This window comes from Pogona vitticeps, chromosome 1, assembly GCF_051106095.1.
Source record: "Pogona vitticeps strain Pit_001003342236 chromosome 1, PviZW2.1, whole genome shotgun sequence".
In the NCBI taxonomy this organism is placed as follows: domain Eukaryota; kingdom Metazoa; phylum Chordata; class Lepidosauria; order Squamata; family Agamidae; genus Pogona; species Pogona vitticeps.
The window spans coordinates 173,517,493-173,533,991 of NC_135783.1; the positions used below are offsets into that span (position 1 = coordinate 173,517,493).

The window sequence follows — 16,499 nt, forward strand, 5'->3', positions numbered from 1 at the left end:
TGTCTGAAAAAGACCAACTACTGTTCTGTTTCATACCTAAATTAAAATCACATTATTTCAAGGTCTTTGAACTGAATGGAAAGAAAGTGGTTTCATACATTACGTAAACATTAAGCAACTGGCTAGCTACAGTCTTTATAAAATGCTTGCATTGAGTCTCCAGTGAGATTAAGCAAAGAAAGCAAGCAGAGTGGCATATCCTCCATTTGTTCTTTTTAAAAGACTAAGTAATTCCAGATGATTATATTAGATAATGTATGCTTTGGTGATAGTTTTGTTTCATTAAGCCTGAGTTGTAGTGGAACAATAAGAAGTGACCAGTTCAAAATGTGCATATGTCATTGATCTTCCTCTTGTGTATGTTAGTATCTGTGGCAGGATTGGGAATCATGTGGCCTTCTCATCTGCCCCTGCCAAGCTGGTCTGTGATGGATGAGAGGAATATTGCCCTGTTTATGGCTTCATAGGTTAAAACCAGTGAATTGTGCTAAAAAAGATTGGCAGCTGGTGGCTCTCCTGTAACAGAGGTGATGTGATCTCTCTAATGAGCCTCAGTTAACAATCTGGCTGCAGCATTTTGGGCCCACTGAAGCTTCTGAACACTATCCAAAGGCAACCCCATATAGAGCTCATTTCAGTAATCCAGCCAGGACGTAAAAGGTAAATCAGACCTTTTTAGGAACAGGTGCAACTGACGCATATGTTTTAATCCTGCACTCCTGGCCACTGCTGAAACCTGGACATGCAGGCTCAAAGAATCCAGGAGCACACCCAAGCTGCATACATGCTTTTTGAGGGAGAGTACTACCCTGTCCAGCACAAGCTGGATCTCTATTCCTCCTGCTGCCTTTTGACTGACTAGGAGCAGATCTGGCTTGTCTGGATTAAGTTTCAGTTTAATTCATCCTCATCCAGTCCACTACTGACACGAGATACTGATCTAGAGCTGATATAGTTTCCTCTGATTTAAATGGAAAAGAGGAATAGAGTTGGGTGTCCTCCGCATACTGGAAACACTAAGAGCCAAAACCCAGACAACCTTTTCCAGCGATTGCATTTAGATTTTGAACAGAGTAGAGGACAAAACAGAACCTTGAGTGACAGCACAGGCCAATGGCCAGAGTGTTAAACAGGAGTCCCCAACACCACCTTCTCAATTCCCCTCCAGGAAGGATCAGAGCCACTGTAAAACAGTTCCTCCCAAGTCCCATCCCAGAGAGAGACAGCCCAGAAGGATACCATGGTTGATGGTATCAAAAGCTGCTGAAAAGTTCAGTTGAACCAAAAAGGACGCATTTCCCCTGTGTACTTTCCGACATAGGCCATCCATCAAGGTGATCAAAGCAGTCTCTGCCCCATAACCAGACTTTTAAGTGAAGTAGTGAAACCTCCAGTGAAGGGGAAGTAGCCACAGAGATCTGGCTGTTTCTTCTTTGTGGGCTCTGTGAATGCACACTAATGGGTTTCATCTGTGTGTGCACAGAGGTCTCCGGAATATTCTAGAGCTTTATGCTACATTCGTCAAGGATTGCCCCCCTAGCCCACGAGGTCCACCTGCCCTCACAATCACCTGAGTTCCTTTTTGCTGCTCCTTTTTGTCCATTCTGCTTCTGAAAGGCATATAGAAATTGTTTCAGTCTCTTTAAATACCTTCAAATCAGCCTCTTAGCCAACAAATTGTGAGAGATTCTTGATTATTTAAACAATTCCCCCCTTTCCCTTTCCCTTTCCCTGCCATTTATGACACCTCTCCACCCCTTCGAAAAATGCACGTTGTGCTCAAATAAAATTCCCCTCACAGACAGCCATAACATCTGTCTCTTCTGTCTGGGAGAAGCCCACCAAACATCTTGTCATTTCTGTAAAAAATTTACAAAGCAAGCTGTTAAATCGCATCAGCAACGACTCAGGTCTTTTCTCTGGGAAAAATCACTTCAACTCGCCCAGACCATGGAATCATCTCACAACTCGTAACCTCCGAGACAATCTCTGGCCCCATCTACTGTTTCTCCATCTGCAATATCGAGTTCTAAAACCTCTCAACAATTCAAAATCCAAACAACCAACTTCAACCAAGTCGACTCTGGTACTGAAGTCTCCTTAGATATTAGAGCAATCCAAGTCAAAAAAGGGCAACAAATCTTCTACTGATCATAGGCATCCTTCAGTCTCGAGAGACTATGGTAACATGCTCTGAATCGAGGAGTGTCCTCTCCAGAGCATGAAGCCCGGGTAAGGTAATATGGAGGATAGGCTGTTACCCAAGCAGCAGATCCCCCCTCTCCACATTGCTGAAATGGTCCAATGGAAAGGCAAGAGCCAATACGACTGGTTCCAGCAACGTCGCAGGAGTTGGCAGAACGACACGAGCTGCCTTCGGGACTCCAGCTCCGGATTTTGCCTCGAGGTTAACTCCTGAAGCCTTTTCCATTGGTGGATATAGCCACAAGGCAGTGGAGGTTTGAAATCGGAGTTTTCCTTCTCCTAGATGGGCTGCCTTCCATGGCTGACGAGCCCCACCTACCCTACTGATACCCATCCATGTAAGCTGGTATCACAACGACCTCCACTTCAGGATCAACCCACCGTGAAGATTGATTCTCCAGATGACACCTTGTTGCATCCATCTGGCCAACCTTAGTCCCCCATTCTGGCTCAATCTCGGCATTCTCCAATTGATACTGCAGAAGTCACCATTATTCCAACGTCATTGCACTCTAGTCCTTTATCGACAGTGTGCTCCATCTCAGTCGCTGATTCTAACTATCAATATCAAACACCTGATGTTTCTCCTTACTTTAAGAGGTAGAGGAAAGAACATCATACATTGCAACTACACCATCCCGGTGCTGATACTGTGAGACCCACCACTCCAATTGGGTCCTTCACATCTCAAGAACGATCTGGAGGACACAGGCAATCTAAACGGGTCAGTCTCTATGAGCCTCCAGAGTACTATGACCCTGCCTATAGAAGCTCTTGATATTGAGCATATTGGTACTGTCCATCCGAGCTTGATTTCTACCCCGACTGTCGATACTGACGCCGATACTACTATGAATCGGACTACTCTGACTCATCTCCATCACCTAGATACCTCTCCCGGGACCAAGAAGCTTGCCGGGTCCCGATCATTATTGGAGGAGGGTTCGGTACCATTCGTCTCGATACTGAAGCATAGATCAAAGAGACAGCACCCGGATATACAGCACACACAATCCGTGGTACTGAAATTAGTCTGCATGTCAGCCTCAACAACCTTCAGTGCAAGCAACCACAACCTACAAAGGTCCTCCAACTCCACCTTCTGGTACTAAAAACACACAGAAGAAGACCTCCAAAGCACAAACCATCCTCAACACTTCCTCTCGATCTCACTGTCATCTCTCGGAGCCAACTTCTACTATCCCGCAGTTCTGTCCAGCCTCTGCAACACTTTCCTCTCATTCATTTTCTTCAGATTCTTCCCACTCTATACGGGACCAGGAATCACCACCTACTCTACCAACACCTGACTCTGATATCAACACTAATAATCCTCCTTCTCCAGCCCACTATTTTTCCTTGTATTCACAGTTGGTTTCACGAATTGCTAAAGCAATGGAACTTGATGTCCAACAACCATCCCAAGTTCAATCAGACAAAGCTTTTTAGGATATCAACGAACAACAGACACTGTCTTTAAGCATGAGCTTTATTCCTTCCCTGATAGAACTTACGAAACAAATGTGGTCTAAACCTTCCTCCATACCACAGATGTCTCATAAGGTCGAAAAACTTTATAAGACGCATGGAGACAACACGGCTTTTCTATTTAAGCATCCACCTCTGAATTCACTTATTGTTGATACAATTCAAAACAGAGCACATAACCGCTCTAGTACAACTCCAAATAATAAGGAAGGTAGAAAACTAGACATTGTGGGACGTTGTATCTACTCCCTCGCCTCGTTCACTCTATGTGCTGCCAATTACATCGCAGCGATGGGAGCCTACCACTGTTATTTGTGGAACAAGGCCCTCCCATCATACCAATCTGCTGCAGGAGAATATAAAGCCCGTGGCCTCGCCTTCCATCAAGAGGCCATGGCTCTGGCACATCAAGAAAAATTATGGCTAGGCACATCATTGATGCCTCCTCACGCCACATGGCAACAGCAGTAGCCCTCATAGATATGCATGGCTGCAATCTGCTCATATCTCTGATGATGTCAGAATGAGAATAGAGGACTTACCTTTTGATGGGTCCAGCCTCTTTGATCAGAAGACAGATGAGATTTTGGAGAACCTGCAAAAATTTAAAAAGCTCAATCTTACAATACTCAACCATATTATAGACCGCATCGCCCCCAATGGCATCACCCTTACCAATATCAACAACCCAGGTCTTATTTTGACACAAACGAATACAGTGGGGTCTCAACTTACAAATTTAATCCGTATTGGAAGGCAGTTCTCAGGTCGAAAAGTTCTTACAGTAAGTCGAATCTGCATTTCCCATAGGAATGCATTGAAAACCATTTAATCCGTATCTGCTCTTTTCGTCCATAGAAACTAATGGGAAGCTGCTATTCCGCCTTCTGCCACTAGAAGGGGATATTTTTTTCTTTTTTCCTTTTAACCTAAGATGACTTAGCTTTTAAAAAAAGGAAAAAAAAGAGTTCGTAACTCGAATCTAAGTTCGTAAGTCGAGTCCATATATTCCTATGAGAGCGGTTCGTAAGTCGAAACGTTCGTATGTCGAGCTGTTCGTAAGTTGAGACCCCACTGTACTCAACTCAATCAACTTCAGCATTCCAAACCGAGACATGCAGTCCAACGTCAATGTCCAAAGCAATCATTCCATCGCCTAGAGAAAAAGAAAAAGGGCGTTTTACTTCTTTGTTCCCCAGATCTACTCCACTCACCTCTTGACATCAGCCACTGATCTATCAGTTCATCTTCCAGTCTGGTCTTCTATTGCAATCGATTCTTGGGTACTCACCATCATTGCTACGGGTTATGTCATAGAGTTTGCTTACCTACCTCCATCAAGGATTGTTCTAACACCACCATCCGTTGTCCTCAAACAAGAAATTCAGTCTCTCCTCTCAAAAGATGCCATGTCACCCATTACAACCACAGAACACCATCCACGCTTCTTTTCCTGCTACTTCACAGTCCCGAAATGAGATGGTGTATTAAGACCTATTCTCGACCTTCGAGAACTCAAATACTACATCATTCAAAGACGATTCCGTATGGTCACACTAGAACGAATGCTACCCATCTTCCAACAGGGAGACTGGTTTGCTATCATAGATTTAAGTGACGCTTATTTCCACATCACTATTTGACAAGACCTAGGGACGTGGTGACGCTGTGGGCTAAACCGCAGAAGCCTGTGCTGCAGGGTCAGAAGACCAAGCAGTCGTAAGATCGAATCCACGCGACGGAGTGAGTTCCCGTCGCTTGTCCCAGTTCCCACCAACCTAGTGGTTCGAAAGCATGCAAATGCAAGTAGATTAATAGGGACCACCTCGGTGGGAAGGTAACAGCGTTCCGTGTCTAAGTCGCACTGGCCATGTGACCACGGAAGATTGTCTTCGGACAAAATGCTGGCTCTGTGGCTTGGAAACGGGGATGAGCACCGCCCCCTAGAGTCGAATACGACTGGACAAAAATTGTCAAGGGGAACCTTTACCTTTACCTTTTTATTTGACAAGACCACAAATTCCTCAGGTTCGCAATAAGAGATCACGCCTACGAATTCAAAGCCTTCCCCTTTGGCCTTTCTACAGCACCAAGAGTATTTACAAAATGCATGGCACCCATAGCAGCTCACCTATGTGCCCTGGGAATTTCTGTGTTTCCGTACATAGACGACTGGCTCGTGGTCTCCCCTTCTCATGCTCAAGCTGTGACAGATATCCAGACGGTTCTGTCTCTTCTTCTGGGTCTGAAAGTCAATATGGAAAAGTCAATTCTTACTCCTACCCAACACATCACTTACAGTTGTGTTCAAAAGTATTCAACCCCCAATGCTGTAAAGGGGTTTAGGGACTATAGTGTACATTTGGAATTGTATTCAGAATGAAATCCTACAAGGACGTTTTAAAGAACCAAATGCAACTAAAATAACATCAATTGTTTATGTAATACAGTAGTAAATGTTTCTTTTGTGGTTTCTTCATTGCCACAATTATTCAACCCCTCAAAGACTACCACTCTGAAGAAGAGAGGTTCATTCAGGTGTTTTCGATCAGGTATTGAAAACACCTGTGGATGTCACCGAGCACCAAATAAGCATAATAAGCACCAATTAGGCAGCTTTAAAATGACTGTGATACTCAGCTCCTTCTAGACATTTACTGGTGTGGTTACAAACATGGTGAAGTCAAGAGAATGGTCCAGGAAGACAAGAGAAGAGGTGATTTGTCTTCACAGGAAGGGCAATGGCTATAAGAAGATTGCAAAGAAGTTAAACATACCAAGAGACACCATAGGAAGCATCATTCACAAATTCAAGGCAAAGGGCACTGTTGAAATGCTACCTGGTCGTGGAAGAAAGAAGATGCTGACTTTGACTGCTGTGCGCTACCTAAAACGTAGAGTGGTGAAAAGTCCCCGTGTGACTGCTGAGGAACTGAAAAAAGATTTGTCAGATGTGGGTATAGAAGTTTCAGCTCAGACAATAAGGCGCACACTGCGTAATGAAGGTCTCCATGCCAGAACCCCCAGGCGCACCCCCTTGCTGTCTCCCAAGAATAAGAAGAGTCGACTGCAGTATGCCAAAAGTCATGTGGGCAAACCACAAAAGTTGTGGGATAGTGTTCTGTGGACTGATGAAACAAAATTAGAACTGTTTGGGCCCATGGATCAACGCTATGTTTGGAGGAGGAAGAACAAGGCATATGACGAAAAGAACACCTTGCCTACTGTGAAGCATGGCGGAGGGTCAATAATGCTTTGGGGCTGTTTTGCTTATGCAGGTACAGGGAAGCTTCAGCGTGTACAAGGTACCATGAATTCTCTTCAGTACCAGGAGATATTGGATGAAAATGTGATGCAGTCCGTCACACACCTGAGGCTTGGGAGACGTTGGACCTTTCAACAGGACAATGATCCCAAGCATATCTCCAAGTCCACTAGAGCATGGTTGCAGAGGAAAGGCTGGAACATTTTGGAGTGGCCATCGCAGTCACCAGACTTAAATCCGATTGAGAACCTCTGGTGGGACTTAAAGAAAGCAGTTGCAGTGCGCAAGCCTAAGAATTTGACTGAACTGGAGGCTTTTGCCCATGAAGAATGGGCGAAGATACCCGTAGATCGCTGCAAGACACTTGTGTCAAGCTATGCTTCACGTTTAAAAGCTGTTATAACTGTAAAAGGATGTTGTACTAAGTACTAAGATTGAATGTCACTTGGGGGTTGAATAAAAACTAATAATGATGTGAGCACAGAAAAGACATTTGTGGTTATTTCATTATAAACTTAAGGTTATATTTCTCTGACCTACAAGTGCCTCTTTCATGTAAATGTAAGCAAGATGACTGAATGATCAAAATCAATGTCAAAATGGCCAAAACATTCAATTTCAGTGGGGGTTGAATATTTTTGAACACAACTGTACATAGGCGCTCTCCTCGATTTTTCGAAAGCAAGAGTGTTTCTTCCTCAAGAGAGGGCAGTGAAGCTTAACTTCCTCATCACTCTCTTTCGTCCTCACTCCCGTGTCACCGCACATTCTGTCCAACAACTTCTGGTTCTTATGGCCTCCACCACTTCAACCATTACTCACGCCAGGCTAAAAATGTGTTTGCTCCAATCTTCGTATCTTACCTTCTTCGACCCAATGACAGAATCACCATCAAAGCTTCTCAAGGTCATTCCCGAGCTCTCCGCTCAACTCCTGTGGTGGGTCAATCCATCCAACCTATTCATGGGACTTCCTTTTATTCCCCTTCAAATGTCACTAGAAATTACTACAGACACAAGCACTATAGGATGGGGCGCACATTGCAACAATCTCCATGTACACGCTACCTGGTCCCACAGAGAACGCGCCCTACACAAACAACCTCGAACTCCTCACCATTTTCAAAGTGTTCAGAGTTTCCAAACCAATCATCCTAGGCAACATCGTACAAGTAGCAATGGACACTACCACCACATTATTTTATATCAACAAGCAAGGAGGAACACACTCCTTTCCGCTTCTTGCGGTGCAGTTCTGGGATTGGTGTCTCGAACGCCGTATCTTTCCCATGGCAGTACACATCACCACACAAGACAACATGGTAGCAGACAAGCTCAGTCGACTGCATACCCAGATGTACGAGTGGTCTTTGGACCAAGCAGTGTTTCTTCAACTATGCAACATCTGGGGTCAACCACAGATCGATGCCTTTGCTACACCTCAAAACGCCAAATGCGGCCTATTCTTCTCAAGAGCTGGCATGGGACAGGGATCAATGGGAGACACATTCATGGCGAACTGGACTATGCATCTCATATATCTATTCCCTCCTATTCCTCTACTTCTAAGAACAATAGTCAAAATCAGGAATGATCATATAAATGCAGTCCTGATCACTCCTTGGTGGCCACGACAACCGTGGTTCACCATGCTACACTCTATCACCAGCAACTACATCCGCCTACCCCTTATCCCACGCCTCCTCACACAACACCAGAGTAGGACCCACCATCTGGATCTCCACACCCTCCATCTCATGGCATGGAGAATCCTGCCCGGTAGAAACTATCCTCACCCATGCCTGGAAACCTTCCTCAATCAAACTCTATTCTCATAAATGGTCGGCCTTCGTAAAATTTGCTCACCAACATAATCTTCCTACTAATCCTACAAATTTACCAACTGTCCTGCAGGTTCTCTCCTACCTGTCTGACAATCAGCTGTCTCTTTAGACCCTCAAAGTCTATCTATCAGCAATTATTGCATATCAGCTTCAAGATTCAGATGCTGCCATGATTTTTAGACATCCCAGACTAAAATGATTTTAAGGGGTGTAGCACCTTCTCCCCAGCAGTGATCCTTATCCCTCATTTTCCACTGGCTTTCTCGTCCTCCCTTTGAACCACTTGCCACTGCTTCGGAATACCTTTTCTCTCAAGACACTCTTCCTTGTCACTATCATGTCTGTTCGCAGGGCTTCTGAACTTTCAGCATTCAGAGTTAATCCTCTGTTTCTCCAGTTTTATCCCAACAAGGTTACTCTCTTTCCGGATATCTCTTTACCAAAGGTGGTGATTCATTTCCACCTCTCCCATCCAATAATCCTACCTACCTTTTTCCCATCGTCTTCTAATGATTTGGAAAAAATCTTTACATACCTTGGACACGAGAAGCACTTTGACCTTTTATATATCAAGGACTTCTTCCTTTCAAAAACCGAAAAGACTATTTCTATCACCACCACCACCACCCCGATAGGGGCTCTCTGGTTTCTTCCCAAACAATTTTATTTATTTATTTATTTATTTATTTATTTATTTATTTATTTATTTATTTATTTATTTATTTATTTATTTATTTATATCCCACCTATCTGGTCAATTATGACCACTCTCGGCGGCTGGATTTCCCGCTGGATTGTTTCTACCATGAGACTGGCATATCAATTTGCCAAGTAGCCTCTTCCTGCTGGGGTTAAGGCTCACTCTGCTAGAGCAACAGCTGCTTCCACAGCATTCCTCCATGGAGTTCCACTCCCAGACATTTGCAAAGCTGCCAAATGGGGAACACCTTCCACGTTTGCCTCCCACTACAGACTTGACTTAAGAGCCAAAAAGGATGCTCATTAAGAATGAGTCCTACCAGAATAACCAAAAGTTTTTTTGCAGAGATTGAGGAAAAAGAACAAGAAATTTAAAAACCATTAAAATACTGAGACCATTCCTAGCTTCAACTTGACCCGTGTGCCAGACCCCACGAGGCCTCACTAAGCAGCATCAGAACAGGTCCAGTGCTGCTCTTGTCCCAGAGCTTAAGAAGCCTCAACACCAGTACTCTCACCCTATAGTCTCACCACCCCCTCTCGACCCCAAAACATCACTTCGGTACCAACACTCAGTGACACATAGGAATACCTACTCTCCTCATCCCTCTTGTCCACTCGAATTTGATTGCTTTGGCCCAACAGCAACTTTTACTGCCCTGCATTCCTCCCGTTCTCCGCCTCCTGCCGAACAGCATCAGAAACAACCTCCCTATTCTGAGGGCTCCTCTGACTTTGCTCCGGTGTCATCGGAGGACACTCTTTTGGTATTAGTTAATAGACCGGAATCAGATGTAGTGGGCATCCATCTACCATTTCCTGCTCTGGACTTGCAGTCCTAATTGGACCTTATCCTTCACCTGGCCCAGTCATTACAGCACTAGACCCAGAAGCCACCACTGCAACACAAAGATCCTCACTATGATGAGATTGACAAGGTGACAGGTTTGGGCTAAACCTGGATAGAATTGTTAAATCAAGTTTTGTAACATGACAATAAGTATTGTCAGGATCAGTATTGTAAAGTGAAGCAAAGCTTGAATATATACAGCTGTGATGATTGTTGCAGCTGTGAGTGCAATCATAGGATTGGACAATACTGGGATAAAACTAGCAGCACAAGCACACACAATCTGTGGGTTGTTGTTGGTGATGCTGTTTGGTGAGTTTGTTGTATTGTTCCTGTGCTGAGAATCCTGGAGGAAGCCATGTCTACGTGCTTGGTATTGAAGAGGAACTCTGGCTACTTGGATGGAATGTATGGTATATGACTACTGAACTTGTTTACTGGACATTGACTCTGATATATGCACTAGACTCTGTGGAAACTGTTGTGCATTACTGTGGAACTGAGAACAAAGACTTAGCTGTAAATATACCTGTATATTCTGTAAATAATACAATATCTGCTGTCAACACTACTCTGGTGCTTGGTGTCTTCATCATCTCAGGGAAGATTCGTTTGGTTATCACCCCCTGGTGTATACCTGTACTACGGCTATTCTGTCAATGGTTAGGCCCAGGTGTATGCTCAGGTACATGCCCAGGAAGATACCAGTAAGATTGCTGACCTGAATAATCCAGAAGGAAGAGCCAAGAGGTGTGTAAGTAGCATGATAAGTACCTCTAAAGGGCTCAACTATCAATGCAAAATATTACTGTGCTTTATTGACGAAGTTGAGGCAAAACAAGGAAAACCATCAAGGAAAGCTCTCCAAAGGTGTCATTCTGTTGTATGACAATGCCTTGTTGCACACTGCCAGTATAACAGTGGCAAAACTGATGTCCTTAGGCTTTGAAGTGATGCCACATCCATCCTGTTCTCCTGACCTGGCTCCTTCTGACTATTATCTGTTCCCCAAACACAAAAAACACCTAAAGGGACAATGATTTGGGAGTGTATTGGAGGCAACTAATGCTGCAAATGAGTGGTTAAACCAGCAGTGAGAAGAATTTTATTTGCAGGGACTTAAGAAGCTGCAAGACAGATATTCATGGGGGAATATGTAGAATAGTGTGGCAGTTACCGCTTCCTAGCTCAATTTTTTTTCCGGGAAAGGCTCAATACTTATCAGCACCCCCTTGTATTCAGGATAAGTCTTATTTAGTCTTTGGTAGGGCTGTACTTTTGGTTTCTTTGGTGTAACATCCTGCCTGCTAGTAAGTGAGCTTGCTAATCACCCATATGAGTGGTTCACAGAGGCCACAAAGAGAAGTATGTATGTGTTACTTACCTGTAAACATGGTTCTTCAAGTGGTCCTTCACAAAGTCACACAACCCTCTCTCCTCCTCACTGGATGTCACACTGTGTGCTACAAATGCCATATGGGTGACTTCACAGAGAACCACTTGAAGTTCCATGTTTGCAGATAAGTAAGTTTTACTTTCCTAAGCTTTATGGTATCATCAACCCATAGGTGCTGAATCCTGGTTCCAAGAAAGCTCAGCACTGCCCAGATTGTTTTTGAAGCTCATGATCACTGCATCCCTATAGCCTTCTGAACTAACCCTAAATAATTGGTTGAGGGGTGTGTGTGTCCAAGCCGCAAATGAAGCATAACTCTTAGATTAGGACCAAGAGACAAGTAAGTTCTTAAGACTGAGTTCTCTAAACAGTTAATTTCAGGTTTTATGATAAAGGAGGGTAGCTGGGTGCAGGTAATACTAGTATGACAGAAAAGACTCAAAATCTATTGTTTGCGAGAGGCTTAGGATGAAGTACAGGAGGTGCAATGTATAATTCAATACAAGACCATGTTGTGTGTTTACACAGGATGAAATTCCACTGCTTCAACAGACCTTAGTTTAAGCAAGTGTGTATACAATTCCAGCCCTAATTAGACTGAACTATGCTGTATACAAAACAAAACACAGGGATCAGATAAGCAACTAATAATAGGTTTTTCCCATGTTTTCAAAATTATAGAAGACCAGTCTCCCAACACTGAGTTGAACACTTGAGTTTCCTGTGGAGCAGAAAGGTGCAGTAAGAAAAATGCATGCAAAAGGCAGAAGACTTTTTAAAAGACAAAATAGGTAAAGGATGGGTGGGCAAGGTCTCTCTGATATGAAAAGTCATTTTCAGGGCCCTACCATCATCTCTCTCTCTCTCTAATATTTTCAAATATACTTGACATTTCCTTTAAAAAAACCCTTAACAAAAACAAATCTATGAAATGGAGTCTAAAAACCCAGAACTAATTTTATGTGAAATATTAAATAGGGCATACACACAGCTTTACTGGTCCCCAAAGCTGAATACCAGCCCCGCCCCCATATTTATTCTTGATAATAATGAGGCAAGGTCCCCTTTATCATGCTTTTCTTGGAGAACATCAGGGTTTTCTCATTTAAAAGCAAAAAAAGCAAAGTGTGCTGCTTATAAACCACCCCACAGTGCTTCAACTATTCTAAAGGTGATTTGCAATTTTAAAATTATGCAGGCTACCCATCGCCCCTGCCCCCACCAGTGAGCTGGGTACTCATTTTCCTGACCTCAGAAGGATGAAAGACTGAGTCAACCTCGAGCTGGCTGTCAGAATCCGTTGGCATTGAACGCTGGACGTGTGCAGAGGTTTGGCTGCAATGCTACAGTTTAACCCTTGCATCATGAGGCATTTAAGTAATGAATGCACCCTTCTGCACTTGCAGAAATTCAAAATATCTAATTAACATCTTTGCCAATTATACTGCTGTTGCAACTTCAGGCCTACTTAATGATTTGCCTTCTTTTTCTAGAACGTTGGCATCTTTTATTGTTGTATCAGGCCTATTAGTCAATCGATTAAAACTGAAGATTCTGAATTTTAATTTGCCCAAAGCTGCACAGGTGTTCCAATAAACCGAGACTCAGTCAAACAACTGGGAAAGCCAATACCAACTAACATCAAGAACAATTCCTCTCAATTTCAACCCTCTTTTTAATAAAGTCTCAGGACTAATTAAGAGCTGGTCCAAACTCAACCTTTTATGGTTTGGCTGCATTCCAGCATTTACAATGACTGTACTCACTTGATTTTACAAGCCCTTCCAGTTCCAATTCCAGGGTCATCCAGCAATCCAAATGGATCAAGCACTTATTTAAACCAGTGACTGCTAAAATTATGGAGCACAATTACAAACTTCTGCAAAGATGGTACCTTACCTCTAATATGGTTACATCAAATCAATACTTCTAGCTCTAAATGCTGGAGGGATGTGGGGAAATTGATTCATATTTTCACATGTAGTGATCATGCGGTAAGGTATGGACATTTTGGGACTTGATCATTAGAGAAATTGGTAAAATAGTGAATCAAAAGATTATGGTATGTCTAGCATTAGGCATGTTTTATAATGAAAAGTCATGTTTGCTGCAGAAATAACCCTAATTACACTATGTCAATCACCTAGAATGGTAATTGTTTCACAATGGAAAACATTGTTTAACTTATCATTGTCAACTTGGTATGCTAATATTTGGCAAGCAGCTGCTGACGAAGTAACCAAACAGCTGTGTTTACTTAAACAAGGGAACTAAGTTTCTTGTTTTTATGAAATATGGCACCTGTTTATAACCTATAAAAGCACTAATGTTCATGTACCATCCCCTCCAAATACCCATTTAAACTTCTGGTGAAAGTTGTTTAATTGATCAGTTAATTATCTCTTTTATCTTTGTTTCATTACTTCCATTCTTGCCTTGCTCTGCATTGCTGTTGGCTTGATTTTTATTATATATGTTGACCTTAAGAACTTGTTTTATTATTTGTTGTATTTATTTATTCATTCATTTTATACCCCACCCATCTAGACTGAAGTCTACTCCATAAACATATTAATTTTTTAAAAAAACTTACTACACCAAAAGAGATAATGCCATTATTTCTAGAAATCTATCATGCCCTCATTGCCAATAATAGTAATAATAGTAGTAACAGTAACAATAGTAATTATAATAATTTACTACAAGTAACTTCTTTTCAGGTATCTGGAAAGAACGATGTTTTGCTCTCTGCAGTCTCTGGGTGAAAAATAGAATAATAGATCTGCCATTATACTTCCCCTCTCAGCATCTGTTACCTGAGGTAGCCACTTCTCTCTCTCTCTCTCTCAACCTAATGGTGGGGCTGGCTCAGAAAACTGATGATCTCACTAATGGCAGGCTTTGGCATATTCACTGTCAGCAAGCATCCCAATATTACTTCCCAGGTGATAGGAAAAAAATGTTTATCCACTCCTGGCCTAGTGGTTGGAATCAAGTAACTGCCCACCCCTACCCGCATTTTGACTTTCAACTCTGTATTTTGGAAGGACATACCATTCCCCTAAAACTACACCTGTTCCAAGCTTCTGGGGATTCTCATGTCCTGACCACCACATTCTTTGGCTTTCCATCCAGCCTCATGAACTGCAGCCTGAGTCTAAAGTCTGTTTCCTCTTTAAATAGGGGTAAGAGAAAGCAAATAGGGTGTGCCTAGACGGGTATTTGTCCTGTGTTTTGGTCTGAGCTGGGGACAGGCTGGTTTGCTCCTTTTCCTGGCAACGACGAGACATATGCCATCATGAATCAGCCCATCCCTGGTAGATGCCTATCTGCATTTTGTGGGGTGCGTCTCAGGAGCTATATATAAAACCCCATTTCCCTTGGTCCCTGAGATCTTCATGAGGCCTTCTCTCAGTCCTGCTACCATTGCAGGCATGTTGGAGATGACTCAAGAGGGGTATATTCAGCGCTGCCCCCAGTTTCTGGAATTCCCTTCCTTCCACACAAGGCTAGGTTGGCCCCCTCCTCATAGTCCTTCCACCAGAAAGTGACAAATCTTTTTAAATTGTTTTCTTTAAAACAACATCATCATCACCAACGACAACAACAGTGAATGCCCTGGCAGGATTTGAATTTTTACTAGGGGATTCAGCTTATCTTTTGTCACATGTTTTACATTGGTTGTAATGTTTTAACTAGTGCTATTTTTAACATTCTTAAGGTCCAATTGTTTTTAACATTAATATATTAATTTACTGTAATTTTAAACATATGCATTTTAGATGTTTCATGCTACATTGAGTCCCTGCATTATAAGCAAGCAAGCAAATGAAATATTCCAGTCAGCATAGGTGGATTACATTTAGATTGCTGTTGTTGTTATTATATAGCACTTCGTATTTCTCAACATTGCTGCTGCATGGGACGGACCAAAGAGTTAAGCCTAAAAATTAGGAGACAAACCTAAAAATTAGAAGTCAGAAGTTGCAAGTGAGATGACATGTTTACAAAATCATTGGTCTTTGAATGTCAGGAAATGAATTGTCAGCTATTGCCAATTGTTTTAAATTGGTAAACAAAGATTTTGGAAGAACTCAAGTTGCTGAAATTATATTGGAGAGGAGGATAACCCAATCTTGCTTCCATACTCTCTTAATTTCATGCCTTAATATTTGGTACTTTGTAATTGTTGTACTTTCTGTACTTTGGAGATTACTTGTTGGTGGAACTCCGACTTCTATAAGGGATGGTTTCTTAACTGCTCATCCAAAAGTATAATATCTATCTTAAATAAATCAATTCTTTTATCCATGACAACTTGATTATCTCAGTATAGCCTTGCCGTTTTGTTTTCTAAAACTGGAGATGACTGGAATTTAAAATATGGAAGAAAGGATGTGAGCAATCCATAAAATTTAGCCAACTGCTGAGAAATTATCTTTGCAACTTGGTTATGCCTGAACATATAATCTGCTGATTGTAGTTTAGGACATCCAGCTGTCAACATGTGAAATTTTGTGTAGAAAAAGACTTGAAAATAAAGGTTTTTAGAATTGAAATTTGAACAATAGTTTATTGTAGTCAGTGCAAAACAATTAGCCAGCTCTCCAGCTAAGCAAGATCAATGTGCCGTAAAAATCCTGACAGTTGAAGTTGCAATGTGTAAATATGGATATGGTGTTTGCAGGTCCTATAGCTTCCACTCTATGTAACTTCAGTACTCTGGTATTACAATACCTTGGTGTTACAGTAT

At 42.3% G+C, this 16,499-nt stretch overlaps 1 long non-coding RNA gene across 1 annotated transcript in view; it reads right to left on the minus strand.

The window, feature by feature from the left end:
• Positions 1–16,499, minus strand: part of LOC140701632 (uncharacterized) — a 93,986-nt gene that overhangs the window by 73,049 nt on the left and 4,438 nt on the right. The window contains exons 2-4 of the long non-coding RNA XR_013538008.1: positions 5,825–5,938; positions 4,236–4,288; positions 1,571–1,610 (exon numbers count right to left, since the gene is read on the minus strand). This is a non-coding gene — a long non-coding RNA (uncharacterized LOC140701632). The remainder of the gene's footprint in view (positions 1–1,570; positions 1,611–4,235; positions 4,289–5,824; positions 5,939–16,499) is intronic.